At 39.6% G+C, this 19,457-nt stretch overlaps 1 protein-coding gene across 1 annotated transcript in view; it reads right to left on the bottom strand.

The window, feature by feature from the left end:
• Positions 1–6,995: 6,995 nt before the first annotated feature.
• The window catches only part of Atg4c (autophagy related 4C cysteine peptidase), a 296,253-nt gene continuing 283,791 nt past the window's right edge, over positions 6,996–19,457 (bottom strand). The window contains exon 12 of the transcript XR_007832605.1: positions 6,996–7,080. The gene's annotated coding sequence lies outside the window, so the exon portion shown is untranslated. The remainder of the gene's footprint in view (positions 7,081–19,457) is intronic.

Here is a 19,457-nt window from a genome sequence, read left to right as displayed (position 1 = left end):
GGGGAATAATGGGAAAAGGGGAGGGAGGGAAGAATGGGAGGACACAAGGGATGGGATAACCATTGAGATGTAACAAGAAAAAAAAAAAAGAAATACAGGAAGCACTCTTCCTATCATAGATTAAGCAATGGCTTCTCATAGACACCAAGATCACAAACAAATACAGAAAACAGAGAAATTAGACTTGGATTAAAATTAGAGATATTTTGTGTTCTTCCTCCACCATGCTCTCTCTCCATTTGGTCCTTTGCCACAAAACCAAAAGTAATGGGGCCAGCTAACTATGGACAGAAACTTTTATCACAAAAAAAAAAAAAAAAAAAAAAAAAAAAAATCAAGAAAAGAAAACCCACAGATTGAGAGAAAAAGTCCAGAAACTGACAACTAACGTAGAACAAGAACATGCAAAGAGTCCTAACAACTCAATAATATAATGACAAAGTGATCTGACTTAGAAATGAGCAGTCAACTTAAACTCTTCTGCTGGGTATGGAAACTGAAGAGCATGTGGCCATGTTCTTCCTACTGACGAGGAAGAACTAGGTGGGTGAGGAAGAGGAAAAAATTCAAAGGATCCCTCCTCAAAGATGGCTGTAAACTAGAAGAAGGTGAAACTACCCTGGAAAATATTTGGTAGCTCTTCAAACAGTTAAACATAAAATTTCCACCATAATTGTCAGTTGTAACTCATAAGCATATGCCCAGGAGAATTAAGAGTACATGCCCGGATAAAGCCATGGACCGGGCTGGCTGTCACAGGCTATTCATGGAGGCCAAAATACATAAATAATACAAATGCCAGTCAACCCATGGGTAAGCAAAATGTGACTTATCAGTCTGCTGATATATTTCACAATCACAAAAAGAATGAAGTACGTGAGCATGTAAAAAAAAAAAAAAGTCATGCTAAATGAAGAAATTAGAAGAAATGCCCAGAAAAGGTAAATTCACATAAAGTGAATCAGAGGCTGCCAGGGCTAGAAGTAAGAAGTAAACGAACAGAACTGAGTAACAGTTAGCAGGCACAGAACTCCTTCTTGGCATAATGAACATGAGCTGGCATGTCATAATGCTAAACACAGCTCCATGACTACATGAAAGCAACAAACAAACAGCCAACCAACCAACCAACCAACCAACAAAACCAGCTGAAATGGTCAAGCGGCAAGCCACTAAAGCTGACTGCCTGAGTTTGATCCCTAGAACTCACAAGATGGAAAAAAAGACGTTCTCCTCTCACTTCCACCCATGTAAAGTGACACTCACATGATCACACACACACACACACACACACACACACACACACACACATACACCTAACCAAAACTTTAAATCCACAGAACTGTACACTTAAAAAAATGAGTGTCAATACACAAATCAAGCTCCAAAAAGTTGTGGTTTAAACCAGCCATAGTGTCTTACACCTATAATCCCAGGGCTTAGAAGGAAGAGACAAGCAGATCTGAGAGTTCCAGGCCAACTGCTCCACACAGCCAGTTCCAGGGCAACAGAGTGAGACGCAGAGGGAGGGGAGCTGTTTTTTTGTTTTTGTTTTTGTTTTTTGTTTTTTGTTTTTAAGCCAACTGGGAGCTGTGAGCTGCTGTTTCACATAACCATGATGCACTGCGGTTGGATAAGTGACCTCCATAGGCCACTACTGGCAGGCAGTGAAATCTTTAGGAGGTGAGATCTAATGGGAAGGAATTATCCTTGAAGGGGATATTGTGACTTGACCCGCCTCTTTCTCCTTGCCCCTGCCATGCACTCCTGCACTGATATGCTTACCTTATCATGGGCCAAAAAGCAATAGGACCAACTGACTATGAACAGAAACCTCCTAAACAATGAGCTAAAATAGGCCTTTCCACTTTTTAAGTTGATTATCCTAGGTAGCTTGCTATAGCAGTAAATCAATAACTCTAATGATGACAATAAGTACACTTATCTGGAACTTAGATGTACACTAGATATATAACCTAGTCGGGTCATATCCCTCCCACCTCCACCCCCTGCAACTACCTTAAATAACCTTAAAAAACAAACAGAATTTTTGTATTTTATTACCAGTTATTTTGTAACTATGTCATGAAGACAGAAAAATAAAGGTGATAAAACCACTGGTAAGAAATGCAGATCTCATAAATTTAATTAATCTACAGACAGAAATAAAGAGCCACTGGGAAATGCTCAGGTGAATGTATATCTACTTTAAGGTAGACAAGTATATGTTCTACTGTACAAAAGAATAAGAAGAGAATGAGTTACAACTATATCAAGATCATGTCAAGTCTATATGATTAAAAATAATTTGAGCTTCAAATATTTTTAAATATTTTAAATTGCCTTTTTATAGTATTTTAAATCTTCTTAAACTATTATTTTAAAACATCTATTATTCAGTCCTTTCAGATTCAACCATCTCAAGTCTTTACGCGAACAAATTATATGTAAAAATAGGAGTGTCTCTCAAGTATAGACATGGGCTAGCATCCAAAAGGGTTATGGATAGAAAGCAGTCACAGGTCATAGGTCACAGGTCACAGGTCATAGGAATGAACACCATGAAAGCCATTAAAATAACACTGCTGTATAAATAAAAACATGAAAGGTTGAATGTGTGGTGGCCCTCTTCACCAAGAAACAGATTAATCAAATAAAAACCCAAATCCAACCAACTTTGGGCATGCTTCAAGGGTTACATGGACATGACCTACAGAAAGATGAAAGCAACATATTTAGGCAGCAAGGGGTGGGTTTATTTTCTCTTGTGATATCTATTAAATATAGTAAATAATTTAAATGTACATGTGCTGCATCTCCACTAAAACCCCTGCTCTAATTACTCTTGACAGCAAGCTTTCCTAACCAGGCCTAATCTCCCTGCACTAATTTGCTGTATTTTTGTTTCTTTGTTTTTTCAAGACAGACTTTCTCTGTGTATTCTTGGATGTCCTGGACTTGCTTTGTAGACCAGGCTGGCCTGGAACTCACAGAGATCCACCTGTCTCTGATGGGATCAAAGGCGTGCACCACCACACCCCGCTGCAGGGACTGTCCTTATTTATTTCTTTGACTTTATTCTTTGTAGTACAGAAGATTAACCTCAGGACCCCACACATGTTAGACAAGTGCTCTGCTACTGGCCACCTCCAGGGACTGTTGTTTTTGTGTCAGTCTCCCTAAGGCTTAACAGGAAATAGGTGATGGAAAGTGCTGACGATGGAGCATATGAAGGCTGTGGCTTTAGCACACGCCTCCTTTCTATGGAAAGCCTCAGTGTCTTTAGGGTTTTGTTTAAAGATACTCAGAACCCTCTTGTCTTAACAAGACCTCTGTCTGCAGGCCCTGTTTTGTGTCTAACCAGTGACCAGTGACAGCATGGTTATATTTTATATGTCCTGCTCGTCAGTGGACAGAGCAATGGGTTAGACTCAGAACCACCCAAGTTGTGTCTCTGAGTTTAATATGTGACTATGTCAATTCCTGTTCTCCCTGAATCTTGTTTTTTTTTTCTTTGCTTATATATTGATCCTATAATTATTTTTCCTGTGTGCTTTATGTGGCTCTTGTGGGAATCAAGTGAGACAAATGGTATAAACACAGTAACATTAAGTGGTAATTTTCTGATTATAAAGTGGCACTTCTTATTTGCGCAGGTCTGTCACATATTCTTGTACTTTTTGATAGCCTTCCCTATAATTTACTATATTTTCCCAAATCTTTTTGAGTTTGAAGATCAGGCTTGTCTCTCCACTGGGGTATCAGGTTCCCATGGATAGGACAGGCTCTAGCCTTCTATCGCTCCAGATCCTCCGTGGTCCTCAATAAGTAGTCCTCAACCTTCCTAATGCTGTGACCCTTTAACACAGTTCCTCATGTGTGGTGCCCCCCAACCATAAAATTATTTTTGTTGCTACTTCACAACTGTAATTTTGCTACTATTATAAATCATAATGTAAATATCTGTGTTTTCTGATGGTCTTGGCTACCTCTATGAAATGGTATTTTGACCAGTTGAGAACTGCTGCTTTAAGCAATGTCTTTCATGTCAAAAACACCAAAGACATGTTGTTGGTGGAGTCCAATCACCTTGGCCATAAGAAAGGGAATTCACAGTCAGTAAGTTCCTGGCTCTGCCACTCAGCACTTGTGTGGGTGACCCATTCCAGTTCAGCTCTGCATAGTCTCCTGTGTGAGAGGACTGGGACAGTTAGAGGCAGTGGGTGATAGTTGCTTAGTTGGTGAATGTGCATGTTCCTAGGTGTTCTGAGTTCCCATTTCTCTGGAACCCAGACAGACCTCTCCAGAGGCGCGTGTTTGCCTTTGAGAGTGTTGCTCAGCCTGGAGAGAATGGCTGCTCACTAGGTTAACTGGCCCTCTTCTCAAGCACTACTCAGCTGGTGGCACTGCAGATAGCATTCTCATCTGCCCTGCTGCTCGACTCTGGGACTCTTCCTCCTAACCTTCCTTCTGTCTGGATTAATACATCTTAGCTCAGTAATTGGTCATTTCCAAAGTGGAAATACACCAGGCCCTGTAGTGACCCTGTGGAGATGTATTCCCCAGAGACCCCCAGTTCACACCCATATTGCTGGGCACAGCCACCTTCCCACAGAGTCCCAGGGGCACAAGGAGAACAGCTGCAGGTTTGGATCCCCAGCTTTCCTTTGGTGACCAGAGTGAGACTCTGACCCTCCTGAGAACCCATTGCACCTCTGAAAAGAGAAGGGGTTATCTTTCATCGTGGTAAGCATCTCCTTTTCTGATGACTGAAGCATCTCTGAGGTACAAGGAGAAAACTGGGCCACTGTGTTTTGACTGGAACAAAGTGCTTTCTGGCACAGAATAATAGAGATAAACTAGAAATCACTAAAATGTAGGTTTCTCACCCAAAATTGCATGGATTGCACAGGTAAGTAATTTTGTTGCCTTGTGCTTTAACATCAACTACTCTAGAGTTAGAATCAGCATATAGGTTGTGTTGGCCACAGACAGTGGCAAACCCGAAGGTTAACTGACTACCAGGATATTCTGCGTTTTAACCTTCGGAGATTATCTTTTCACTAATACAGATTTAATGGGGTTGGTCTAATGTAATACAAGAAAAATGACTACCTCGAGGAAATTTTTTGGAAATACACTAAAAAGGATCTTTTCATTTACTTATTCATTCATTCAGTAACGGGGACTTTTAAAATTGCCTGCTGGTGGTTAACACAGTGGCAAAATAAAAAAATTCAATTCACAATATCAACCCTTATTACTTGTACAAAGTCACTTCTGAAATGTGACTGGTAAGAGCTAGTGTCTTTAATGGAAGAGTCCCTCCTATCAGGACTCTAGGCAACTACCACCTTAAACTCTTCCTTGGGAAGAGAGAACTCCTAAGCTTTTTTGGTCATGCTTTCTGCCTTTCACAACTTTAAGTCTGTGTTCAAAGCAAAGTGTGAGGTGAGGCCGTGCACTGCTTCTGTCCTGACCCTGACGGTTCATCACCTGCTTCTCTAGAAAAGTGTAGCCTAGCTTTGGCTGGTCCTCAGATGAGGTGAATCAAAAGTAACCCAGATAAACCCATCACTCAACTTCTACCAGCACCTCCATTCACCCCTACATGTTACTGAATAGACTTTAGATGCATAACAGTGTGCTCAATGGTTCTGATTCTAGACCATTATTCCCAGGCAGGTAGATGACTATGTTGTAAAATTCATGTGTTTTGACCACACAATATCCTGAAACAACGTTTTAAAACAGAATTTAATGTCAACAATTGCTACCTCCTCTCTCCTTGTCACTGCCCAGGTGAAATTTTGTCTCACTCCCATATTCCACTTTAATATCATCTTTTAAAATCTAGGAAAGTGAGGAGGTGCTCCTGTGACAAGCTTTTAGACAGTTCTTATGCTCGCATCAGTACTGACCCACATGAAGGTCTGAGTGCTTACTTGTGCTGTGTCTACTTTCCAATCCTGTGGCTGCTGGGTGCAGTAACTGTCGGAGAGAAGAGGGCTGAAGCACATAACAGCCAGCATATTCTTGACTTGTTAGTTTTATACTACTTTGACATTCTATGAAAATTAGTATTGAACTTAATTTGTTCAGATTTATCTAGGGCAAAGGGAAAATTTAGACTTTAGACTGCTTCAACTCAATAAACCATCCTCAATGGGAAATGACAAACCTGCTTTCATGCTTCAGGCTTCCTGACGCTGTCTCCCAGGCTTCACAGGTACTTGTGAACATAGGAGTTCTCTGGTAAAGGAGGCCAATGGTTACACATGATGTACACTGTAACTCTGTAAGCCATCATTGTACTGAAACACAGCTTTGTAAAATAGCTAATGTCCCATTTCCTGAGCAACAGAACTGTTGCCACACACCAAAAAGCAATAGAATTCATCTGAAAACAATTTTTTTCAATGAGAAAATTAAAATAATCCCAACATTAAAACCAAAATGAAAGTATTGTATATGCTCATGTTTTCAATTAAAAGTATTTGTTTTATAATTCTGGCCTGGTGATAAGTTTTGTATTTTTATATAACAAGTTTGCCTTTAAGTAAACTCCAAACATCCTTAAGGTAGATTTAACTTGTAAATATCTCAGCTCCTAAACACCGTGAAATCACTTTATAAGAACAGTAAAATCAGAAAGCATCCATATTTTTCTTGGTATCCAACTTTAGACTTAAAAAGTGGGTAATAAATTGTATTTCTATAAAATTTCCGTTTTAAGATTGGAAACAACTGCTACAACAATTCTGTGATTTCCTTTACCTAATTAAAACAAATATACAGACTACTGACAACTTAATTTTTAAATATGTGGGGGAAATTGACACTTCAGCATAGCTCAGAGGCTATCCTGTACAAGGTCCTAGGTTCAAGTCTCAGTCCTGAAAGAAAAAAAAAAAAAAAAAAAAAAAAAAAAAAAAAAAAAAAAAAAAGGAAAAGAAGGAATGAAAGAAAGAACCAAAGGACGGGAGCAAAGAAAACAAATGTTTTATATTTATTCCTCATAGAGTGTCTTGCAGCAAGCATAAAGAGTAGCTGCTATAAAATCGTATTGGTAAGTATTGCCTTAAAATCCTTTTTACATAATTTTACATGTCCATTTCACTGTGCAGATACACAAATCCAAGGCACCCTCTGGTTAAAATGACAGCAGGAGGTTGGGTAGTTCTGAAGATCTGGTCTCTGGTCTCTTGTCATTGACACACATGAGGTTTTTAAAAGTAACTTGGTGATCCGAATCTTTGAGGGAACATATATCATACAACCTTCAGGGGACTGATGGGCTCAGGTAGAAAATGCTGAGAACTGAAAGGCTTGTGGTTAAGGTAGTGTTTCATTAGCTCATCTTTGGGAAACAAGAATACCACCAGAATCACTTTATATTTATCACCAAAAAGCAAGAGCCACCAACTTACTTCTTTCAGAAAAATACCTCTAAAGTTTAGGTGTTTTCAAATATGCACTGTTAAGATGACATGTGCAGTTGGCATCTGAGCATGAGAGAGCTCAAGCTCACTTGGTATTCTCCCCGGCTCTACTGTCCTCAAGCTCTTCACATAATCACACATGTTTTCATCGTTAAAATAGGGCAAACTCCTCCGTGCTAAATCTTTTGAATTTTTTGTTTTCATCTTCCGAGAAAAGGTCTTCTTCACTGGCTGCAGAAGATGTGAAGTCAAAGTCTCTGGAATGGCCATTTACAAAAGTGAATAATGGATATTTCTCCTTAGAGAATATTTTCAACATCTATAAGAGACAGCACAATGAAACACTCACTGGATGCATCTGCACATGGTAGGGCCACATGACAAAGCTAAACGTGTTAGCCCTGGCCTTGTCTTGTTCACTTCTCCCACTTACAGACCTCTAGTGTTATTGTTTTAACTGTCCTGCCTACAGGACTAAAGTTGACCAGCACCGCACAGTTTACCCATAAAAATACAAGCTAGGTGACCAGTTCTTTTCACCCCACTGTCTCCCACAGTCTTCTAGTCCTCTCAGTTTGTAGTCATGCTGAAGAACTAACTCATATTTACCTTCTTTTTACAAGTAACCAGAATGTGACAAAATGGTGGTAACATGTTATGAAATCCCCTGGAGGGGGAGACCTGGTGGCACTCAGAGGAAGGACAGCAGGTTACTGAGAAGAGACTTGATACCCTATGAGCATATACAGGGGGAGGTAATCCCCCTCAGGAACAGTCATAAGGGAGGGGAGTAAGGGGAAAAGGGGAGGGAGGGAAGAATAGGAGGATACAAGGGATGGGATAAACATTGAGATGTTGTTTGCTGGGCCGGGCCAATACCCGGGACTCTGGGGCCGAAGATGCTCCAGCACACAACAAGAAAATTTGCTCAACCATGTTCATAGCAGCCTTATTCATAATAGCCAGAACATGGAAACAGCCTAAGTGTCCCTCAGTAGAAGAGTGGATAAAGAAACTGTGGTACATATACACTATGGAATACTACTCAGCTATTAAAAACAAGGAATTCCCGAAATTTGTGGATAAATGGATTGAGCTAGAAATGATCATAATGAGTGAGTTAACCCAGAAGCAGAAAGAATCAAATGGTATATACTCACTTATATCTGCATACTAGCCCAAGGGGCATGTCCCACGAAAGCCTTCACTTACCAGGAAACTGGGACAGAGGGGAAGGCATCCTATTGGAACTCTAAATGAGAGACGCATGGGAGAACAGCAAAATAAAAGGATCCAGAGGGTCCTAGAAATCTACAAGTAGAACAATATGATAGGCAGATTTGGGCCCAGGGGTCCCGCTCAAACTAAGGCACCAGCCAAGGACAATACAGGAGGTAAACTTTAAACCCCTTCCCAGATCTAGCCAATGGCCAGAATATTCTCCACAGTTGAGTGGAGAGTGTGATACGACTTTCTCACGTACTCTGGTGCCTCACATTTGACCATGTCCCCTGGAGGGGGAGGACCTGGTGGCACTCAGAGGAAGGACAGCAAGTAGCCAAGAAGAGACTTGATACCCTATGAGAATATATAGGGGGACATAATCCCCCTCAGGAACAGTCATAGGGGAGGGGAATAATGGGAAAATGGGGGGGGGGGAGGAATGGGAGGATACAAGGGATGGGATAAACATTGAGATGTAACAAGAATAAATTAATAAAAAAAAAAAACAAAAAACAAAACAAAACAAAAAAAACATTGAGATGTAACAAGAATAATAAAAAAAAAAGATTGCTTTTGATAGCAACACACACAAAAGCACTGTGACACAAAGTCCAGTCTTACTCAATTCCACAACAACCTCAAAGTGACCTTGGGCAAATCACTCTTCTTTCTCATTTATGAGAGCCTAGGTTAGCCAACTTCCCTACTTCAGATAATTGGTTTCTTTTAAAGACTAAAAGCAATAATTTAAAGTTCTTTAAAAACATTCAGCTTGATGGCCAGTAAGATGGCTCAGTGGGTAACAATAATTGCAACCAAGCCTGACAACCTGAATTCAATCCCCGGCACCCATGTTGGTGGAAAGAGAATAAATTTTCACAAGCTGTCTTTTGTCTTCCACATATGTGCAATGGCATGTGCATGCTCACAATTATAAAAATGTAATAAAAATAAATAAGTTTTATCTTTCCAAATGTTCCTATACTAAAAATTTTTACTGAAATATTTCTGCTTTAATACAGTCAACATGAAAGAGTGATCTCTTGCATAAAAATGACATGTTACCTCCTTACAAAAAAAGCAGCCCCTAAAATCATGTGGAAGACCTGCATCTATTACATAATATACATGTTTGTAAATTGCAGATTCAAGTGTACTTTAACAATTTAAAATATTTTTGTTAAATAAATTCTATTAAAATGTAAATGACGTTCATAAAAATGAATAGAAAACTTTCTCTGAAGAATGTTTAGCTAAAATATTCTTTCTCTTTTTTGTTTTTGAGACATGATGTCACTATGTTCTTGGACTGGCCACAGCCTCACAATGGCCCTATGCCAACAGGCCCAGCAGAAAGCAGTAAGGACCATTAAAACTCTGTAAATTTCAAGTTATATGCAAAGGCTGCAAGAATATCAACTAAACATGTACACATTACTAGTCATTGGTTAAGTATGGCTTCTTATCACCTGTAATTTATCAAACACACATATATATGCATGCATGCACATATTACATTTGTAGGTTCTCTTGAATCATAGCTTGAATAGGTAGCTACGACTAAAAAACAATGTTAAAAACATCTCAATGAGACATTTAACACAAAACATATTTTTTTGTTGTTGTTGCATGGAAATGAACCATTCTTAAAACAACCAAGTAATAAAAACATTAGAGATGATGAAATCAGATCTTGTAATTCATATCAGGCTTCTAATTTATACATTTCTCTAACTTATTTGATGTACAATCTACAGAAAAAGAGGATAAGGACAAAAATATTAAAAATACAGAGCAAGAGTCGGAAAGTATTGGCACCTGAGGAATCATTTACCATCAGCCACCAGCTTGGATATCTGCCAGACATGCCTGTCATTTTACACCTATCTAATGCCACTTCAGAGTCCGGTATCCAATGAACAAGTGTGCATATCACACTGCTTTCAGATCAACACAGCACAGCTAACATTAGAATCTTCCAACTTTCCCTTCAAGATCAGAAAGGAGTCATTTGGGTCTGTTAGCTATGGCCAAGACGATCATCAATTACCAGAATTAAATCTGCACCCCAGGGAGAATTCCAGAAAGAAAACTTTTACAGAGTGCATCTCCCCTCCTGCAATCTAAGGCCTCCTGTATAAAACCCATTGATTGCAACTTGGAGAACTATCAGTGGCAAATCTTCCTGAATTTATTTTAAATAATACTAAAGACTCTCAAATGAGAAGTATAGTAAGGGTTTATCCAGGAGCCTTCACGGTTAAGAGCACTGGTTGCTTTCACAGAGAAACAAGATTCAATTTCCAGCACCCACATGGCAGCTCAGAACCATAGATAACTACAGTTCCAGGACATCTGAGGCCTTCTTTCTGCCTTCTGTTGGGCACACACATGGAAAAACTCCCACAAACATAAAATTTAAAATAAAGGTTTATCCAAATTAGTTAAAACTCAGTGTCTACATAAAACCTTCAGCACAGGAGTAGAGAGGTGACTCAGCAGTTAAGAGCACTGGCTGCTCTTGTAGAGGACCCTAGTTCAGCTCCCAGCATCCACATAGCATCTTTAACCACCTGGAACTGAAGTTTCTCAGGACTCAATACACTTTCACCTCCATAGGCACCAGGAACACATGTGGTGCACATACATCCATGCAGAGAAGCACTCACATACATAAAATAAGAATAAATACATGTTTTAAAAGACCTTGCACACATACACAGACACACACACAGACACACACACACATATGTTTATAACAGATTTTTTCACAGTATCAAAACTTGGAGGTAATCAAGATGTTGTTATTTTTTTAGAAAGAAAAAATTAAAACTGTAGTAATAAAAAGAACATTAATCTGTGCTAAAAAGAAATGAGAGTGGGATATGACTTTCTCATGTACTCTGGTGCCTCACATTTGACCATGTCCCCTGGAGGGGGAGATCTGGTGGCACTCAGAGGAAGGACAGCAGGTTACCGAGAAGAGACTTGATACCCTATGAGCATATACAGGGGGAGGTAATCCCCCTCAGGAACAGTCATAGGGGAGGGGAATAAGGGGAAAAGGGGAGGGAGGGAAGAATGGGAGGACACAAGGGATGGGATAACCATTGAGATGTAACAAGAATAAATTAATAATAAAAAATTAAAAAAAAAAAAAGAAATGAGCTACCAAAACACATGTAAAAACTTCAACTGTATGTCACCATGTGGAAAAAATCAATCTAAAGAGACTGTGTACTTGATGGCCTCTGATATTCAACCTTTTGGAAAAGGCAAAACGATGGCCACAGTCAAAATATCAGTGTCTAAGAGAACAGAGGATGAGCAAGCATAGCAAAGGGGATCTTCTGACAGTTAAACTATTGTTTATGATATTATAATGACATGTGTCTCAATATGTCTGTCAAAAGCCACAAAATATACAGTGTACAGAGTAAATCTTACAATTCTGGATTTGGGACAATAGCAACATGTCAATCTGAGTGTTTTGGTTGTAACAAATTCACTACCATGACAGGGCAGACTGAGAATGGGGACAGAGGCATGTGGACGTTCCCTGCTCAGTTTTGTTGTGAAGCTAAAGCTAAACATTAAAGGCTATCCAACTATTATAAACACACCATAGTAGAAAGTTGAATAGAAGATGAGGCGAATTGAAATCTAGCAGCCCATCAAATTGATGGCAAGTAAGATTGATCATTTCATGACAAATAAAATCCAGAATGCCAAAGGGCACTTTGTAAGCTGTCCAGGTCACTCTCTTTGCTAAATAGACAGATTCAGAACTAACAGACTCAAATGATGACACAGCCACTGCATCAACAGTTCATTTATTGGTACAAGCAACTTCAGCAACATGTGAACAGACTTCTAGATATGTCCCATAGCTAGGAGTGCCACAGCAAGGCACATTTAAAACTATGACAAACTACTAGTTTGAAAAATTGAGCACTGGACAGATGGCTGTGTGGTTAACTGCTCTTGCTTGTCTTCCAGAGGACCCAAATTTGGTCCACAGCACTCCATCAGGTGGCTCAAAGCCACCGACAAATCCAGCTCTAGGGAATCCAATTTCTTCCTCTGGTCTCAGTGGGCACCCACACAGACAAACCCAGGTACATGAATAAAAAATACAAATACATTTTAAAAATCTATCCTGAAACTGTTTTTGTCTTTTGTTTTGTTTTTTAAAGAAAAGTGGTGTTTTTTTTGTAATTAGAATGTTGTTAAAATCTTAGGTTTTTCCAAAGTACATAATATAAAATGTACATTTAAAAATTCCAGCCAGACCTGGTGGCACATACCTTTAATCCCACCATTTGGGAGCAGAGGCTGGTGAATCAATACGAGTTTGAAGCCAGCCTGGTCGGCAAAGTGAGTGCAGGACAGCCAAGGTCTTGAAAAACAAAGAAGCCAAAAAAAAAAAAAAAAAAAAAAAAAAAAAAAAAAATCCAAATTAGAGACAAAATATCACTAATTTAACACTACCAAAAGTTAAATACAATGTCAATTATTTAATGATCTAGGGAAATGTTTCTTGTATTTTTTTTTTTAGATTTCTTTTTAATGTGTATTTGCTGTGTGCCATGTGTGTGTACATGTGCCCATGTGTATGCCATGTGTGCACAAATTCTGGTGAGGGGCAGAAGAGGTAATTGGGTCCCAGAAGCTGAAGTTACTAGTGGTTGTGAGTTTCCTGACATAAGTCCTGGAAATTGAATTCAGGTTCTCTGGAAGAGCAGCAAGTACCCATCTCTCCAGGGCTCAAATATTTACTATTTAATATTTTATAACCTTTTATTATATATGTATATATGCACTTGTGGACATCAGATGGAAACTTGCTGGAGTCAATTCTTTTCTTCAACTATGTGGGTACCAAGGAAGGAATTTAAATCATCAGGGTTTCTTGAAGACATCCTCACCTGCTGAGACATCGCCTAGCCTCACTGTATATCTCTAAACACAAATCTATTCATATAACTTAACCTTGGGCATATTGAAACAATTTCATGCATTTTGAAGACTGGAAGAAAATATAATGAAAATATTAACACTTGTCTCTAGATGGAAAAATTAACATTGACCTTTTTTCTGATACATATAATTTCAAAACTTTTTAACATATACTTCTTCCAAAAATTTAAGAAAACCTCATTTTTAGATTTTTAAGATGAATTAATTTACTACAGCATAATTAATTTCCAAATGGGACTTGAGTGGAGTCTAAATTCTACTCTGTTTTCAGTATAGCCAGGTACATGCTGGAGCTGTTTATTACCTGAAAAGCAAGTCATAGATTTCTTTACAGGAAAGAAATGTGGTCATACTTTACCTATGTGCTGGGTTGACAGGCCTCAGAATTTAGAAAGGAAAAGTCTAGGACAGTGTTGAGTAATTTATTTCATCATAAAGCTAGTTAGAAGGACACAAAAACAAGAAAATGATCTCTTACCCATGCCAAACATGTAAAACCATGCTAGTCTATGGGATTCTATTGATACCATCCATGGTCACTGTACTGAGATACAGCCCAGGGTATGTTGGTCACATTCTAAAGTGAGCCAAAAAATATGAAAAACAAAATATGTCAAGTGCCATCTTTTCTATTAATTAGTAGTTGCAAGTGGCAAATACAAAAACAAGACAAAGCAATTAACAGAGTTTTTAAGTGATAGGAATTGTTTTATCAACAAGAAGTCCTCCTCTCCCCGCCGCTCCTTTTTTAACCTAAATTGTTCAGTTGACATTAAAGCAGTTTCTACAATCCCTAGCCTGCTCTTGTAATTACAGTAAGATTGCTGACGTCCCAGATGTTGAGTTTGCCTCCAGGTCGGAGGGCAGAAGCAGGTGGATACGAGAGTGACAGTGTGGCATCTATATATCCCATTTCATCAGCAAAACATCTCCAAATGCGTAATCCACACCCATCCCTGGTTCACTGCCCAAAGTGTGTCTAAGTGACTGAGACCCTGGGAGCCTGAGTGGGAGGGCACGTTATCGCCACAAATACAATCAGGACCCTCCTTTTAAAAAAGGGAAAAGACAGGAATTAAACAAGTACCACTGTCTGTATGCTGTTCACAGATAAGGAGAGTGGTAAAAATAAAGCAAAGCAATGTGCTAAGGGGTCTTCAGGCTTTGTGGACAGAAATGGTCAGGCTGAGACCTGAGTGATGCTAAGGTAAGAAGCCTTGTTGGCAGAGGAGCTAAATGGATCAGAGACTGTGGGACAGAAGAGAAACCATGGCCCTCAAGGGCAGATCTCCCAGGTCCTGGTAAGTTAGATGAAAGAGTGGTTTGAGTTTCATTGTTTGTTTAAACACTCAGTTCATAACCATTCTACCACAAGTTTCTCACAGCATTCTTCTAGAGCTCCTACCCACACTATTTTCTAGTCCTTCCTCACAGCTTTTTCTTGATTGCATGATAATCAGTTCTCCCAGCTCTAGCCCAGATTCTATGGATACTACCTACCACACTGACAGCTCCTCCAAGGTTCTACAAACTTGTCCAGTGTAGTATAAGGAGGACTAACACTGGCTGTAGCCTTAGGGAGACCCAGTTCAAAACCAGATACCTAAGAACTGTGTGAATCTGAGAGAGTTACTTCACCAGATTGTCTCACCTCACTCAGCCATAAATGGCAGCATCTACCCAACAGAGCTGCTGTGTAGGCGAAATCTGTTAACATGTGTAAAGGCCTTCCAAGGCTGTCTGCTGTCTAATGTGTTTGCTTTATAGTCTTGTTGCTGTTATTATCATAATATTAGTCTTGTGGCATTTATTAAAGCATAGAACCATTTATCACTAATGTCTATTCTTGTCTTCTTGATGAAACTATAAACCCCTGAAGATAATACAGGAAATCAAATATTCTTTTTACTAGATCCCAGATGGAAAAAGGATGCAGTTGAAGAACATGGAGCTAAAAGAAACATCTCTGGGAAACAAAATCTTAAACATGTGCCTGAAACACCAAAGTGATTTCACAAAGATGTTTTCCAAACAGTGATGGATGCAGGACATTGCACCACTGCAGAAGAAGGGAATGCTGAACCTAGAAGAGCAGACTAACTCTCCTGATGTGACTACCGAGGACAAGACACAAGGAGGCGGGCTCCATCCCAACGTAAAACAAACCACAAAAAGCCAACCATTCTTCAACAACAGGATCTACCTGAAAATTCAAAAGACCGTCAAGAATATGCTCCCTGCTCCTAGAAATGAGGACTAGCTGGTCTGTGGCAGGGAAGGTGGACTCTCCTGTAAGAAGTAGCCTGTGACAGAGATGATGAGCTGCCTTGAGCTGCTGAGAGGGGTTACACTGGGTGGTACCACTTAGTTCTCACCATTTGCTCTAAACTTATTTTATGTGTATGACTATTTGGCCTGTATATAAGACTGTGCACCACAGGCGTGGTTGGTGCCCACAGACATCAGACAAAGGAGGGCATGAGACCCCTTGAAACTTGAATTACAGACAGATGTGTGTGATCATGTAGGTTCTGGGAATCAAACCCAGGTTCTCTGCAAGAGTAGCCAGTGCTCTTAACTGCTGAGCTGTCTCTCTAGCCCCAATAATTATGATTTTGTAACAGTTGCTAAGCTTTCTAAAACATCCCTGGCTGTAGAAAGGATGTAACAGTATCTACCTCAGAAAGTTGGAATGGAGTGAGAGATAATGTGTAGAACACTTAGAAAAGGACTCTATTTTATAAGCATTGATTTGCATTGAATTGTCTCTGTGATCTCGAAAGACGATGAACTTAATATCAATTCTCTTCTGTAGCTAGAGGATAACTAGCCATATGAGGTTTTTTTTATGTTAACCTCTATTCTATAACTAAATAATTTTGTTTTTATTGATTTATCTTTTATTTTTACATGTGTGCACGCTTATGTGAGTATTTATTTATGTATTTATTTGTGTGTATGCTTATGTGAGTTATGTGCTTCATATATATGTAGAATCGCTTAGAGCAGAAGAGGGTGTCAGATCCCCTAGAGCGGGAGTTATACACAGTTGTGAGTTGCCATGTAGGTGCTGAGAATTGAACCTAGAACCTCTAGAAGCACAACCAGTGCTCTTAATTTCTAAGCCATCTCACCAGCCCCAGTTATGAATTCTTAATAACTTTGGGTTTTTTGTGTGTGATTTTTCTAGCCTCAAACAGTGTATCAGGTAATATGCTTTTCAATAAAAAGGGTATCTTATCTGATCTTCTTCATCAGGTTGGGAACAATTTTTAAAAGGAATTTAGGAAAGTAATATGAAGGAAAATACAAATACTCCCATCACACTGCCAATAGGACAGTGGAGCAGAGGGCTAAGTCCACAGACTAAGTAGGCATACTTGCAGAACCTATGGAAAGCCAGCAGACTTGCCCCCTGTCCCAGAGTTTACAGAAAAGCAGGGTAAAGATGCAAAGATATAACACAAAAAAGGAGAACAAACAAGATAAAATGGCTGGGCATGGTTGCACATGCCTTTAATCCCACCACTTGCGAGGGTGGGGGCCGGGGGGAGGTGAAGCAGAAGCAAGCAGATCTCTATGAATTCTAGACCAGCCTGGTCTACAAGAGTCTAGGACAGCCAAGGCTATACAGAGAAAACCCCATCTGGGTTGGGGGGGGGCTGGTAGATAAAATGAAGGTATTTTCTCAAGTTCAAGAAAAATTCCTTAGCAGAGAAAAACTGGACCCTCAATGAACAGGATGCCAAATGAAGATACATAGTCACCGATTTACAGCAAAAGGGTAAACCAGGCTGAATACACTTCATAAACTTCATCTACTTAGTCTCAAGTCCAGAATGGTGTTACAGACAGCACTAATAGGAAAGATACACAGCATATCAGAGAGGGATTACACATGCTCACAGATGCATAGCATATCAGAGAAGGACTGCACATGCTCACGGATGCACAGCCTATGAGAGCTGTGCAGTTGTAGCAGTTAGAATTCAAACCTGAGAACTTCCAAAGAAAGATGTTCCCTTTGGGGGGACCATAATGTACAATACGTCAAAATTGTCAAGAGCAACTCCCTACAGGAAACAGAGGTGTCAGCCTCCAGAACATGAAAGAAGGGGAGCAACAGATAATTTGGAGTTGGGTTCATCAATCCCAGGAAAGAATTGGAAACACTGAAGAGGAGGGAAGGAGCTCCAGGAAACAGGTGTGAAAGACAGGAGTTAGCCAAGCTTAGCTTAACCACAGAAGTCATCATTTTGCTCCTAAACAGAGAAACCTGGACACAATCAACAAATTTTAAGATTTATGTACATACTGCCTTAACACATAAAAAAGTTAGCTTTTTAAAAAGCATATTTTGAGTTATACATACTAATAATACTAAGTAAATACACTTATAAATGTTAAGATAAAGCCTCAGCAGTTGAAGAAAATACACTGGACTAGGTAACCGTATACTAAAGACTTTCCATATAGCTCAAACACTGAGCCCTGTGATGACATCTAAGGAAAAATATTAACAATGCCTTTCAAGTATTTATGACCCCTAGAATGTGACAAACAACTCCAAGTCCTGGTAATTCAAATAAAGTAAACCAGTTTCCTTAACTTTTCCAAGACAGTACTGCAGTGAGAAAGACATGTGCATGACTGAAGCATCATAATGCGCAGACACGCTACATACATGTAATATGAATGATAGCAATATGTTCTGAGGAGACAAAACAGGTGACAATTACATGCAGACAGTTAGAAGTCTAAGGGAGCATGAATAAAGGTGGGAAAAATCAGGGAGGGAGCATGGACATGTCCGTTAGAAGAGAATTCTAGATACAGGGCAAATGCTGTGAACAGGAAGCAGATCAGTCAACTGCAGTTGGACAAGAGGTGGAAGAAGAGGGCAAAGGTGAAGTCAGGGCCTGATGGGGAAGGAAGCAGCGACCTGTCTTGGGTCTCATAAAGCCTTACAGGTTAGTATGGCCTGGAGTTTTGACTCTGAATGTATGTAAAGGTATGAAAGAGAAGTCACTAGCACATCCTTAATCATACTTTCAATTTTAAAAAAAGATTTATTTATTATTTTTTACAATGTTCTGTCTGCATGTGTGCCTACTTGCCAGAAGAAGGCACCGGATCTCACTATAGATGGTTGCTGGGGATTGAACTCAGGACCTTTGGAAGAACAGCCTGTGCTCTTAATCATCTCTCCAGGCCTTATTTTATTTTACTATTTTATGAGTATGGGTCTTTCACCTATCTGTCTGTGCAGTACATGTATACCATGGCCACGGAAGCCAGAAGATGGCATCAGATCCCCTGGAACTGGAGCTACTGGTGGTTGTGAGCCACCACGTGGGTGCTAGGACACAAACCCAAGTCCTCTAGAAGAGCATCAGGTGCCCTTAACCACTGAGCCATGTCTTCAGCCTCTTAACCATACTCTAAATAAAATCACTGTGTTAGCTGTATTGACAACAGATTATAGGTGTAGCAAGGGGACTGGTGAGAAACTAGAACAGACATTTCAAGGAAGATGTCATGATGGACCTGAGTGATGAGAAGGGCCAGAAGTTACCATTCAAAGCATGTGCTGAAAGAGAGATGATAGAATCTTCCAGTGCTTCAGACGTATGTTGTGAGGTGGAGAAAGATCCAGTTTGAGGGCAGGACCCATTAAAATAGCATCACGATTTTTAGAGTAGCCAAATTCTTTCTCCTGTGCTGTGCTTTACTTTAGAACGTGTATAATGTATTTTAGGGACCATATTCTTCCAGATGGATATTAGATAAATTGTAACAGGGCTCTTTCTA

The sequence above is a fragment of the Acomys russatus genome, chromosome 2 (assembly GCF_903995435.1).
Source record: "Acomys russatus chromosome 2, mAcoRus1.1, whole genome shotgun sequence".
Lineage (NCBI taxonomy): Eukaryota > Metazoa > Chordata > Mammalia > Rodentia > Muridae > Acomys > Acomys russatus.
The sequence above is the reverse complement of the archived record's forward strand: the minus strand, read 5'-3'. Positions and strand labels throughout refer to the sequence as shown.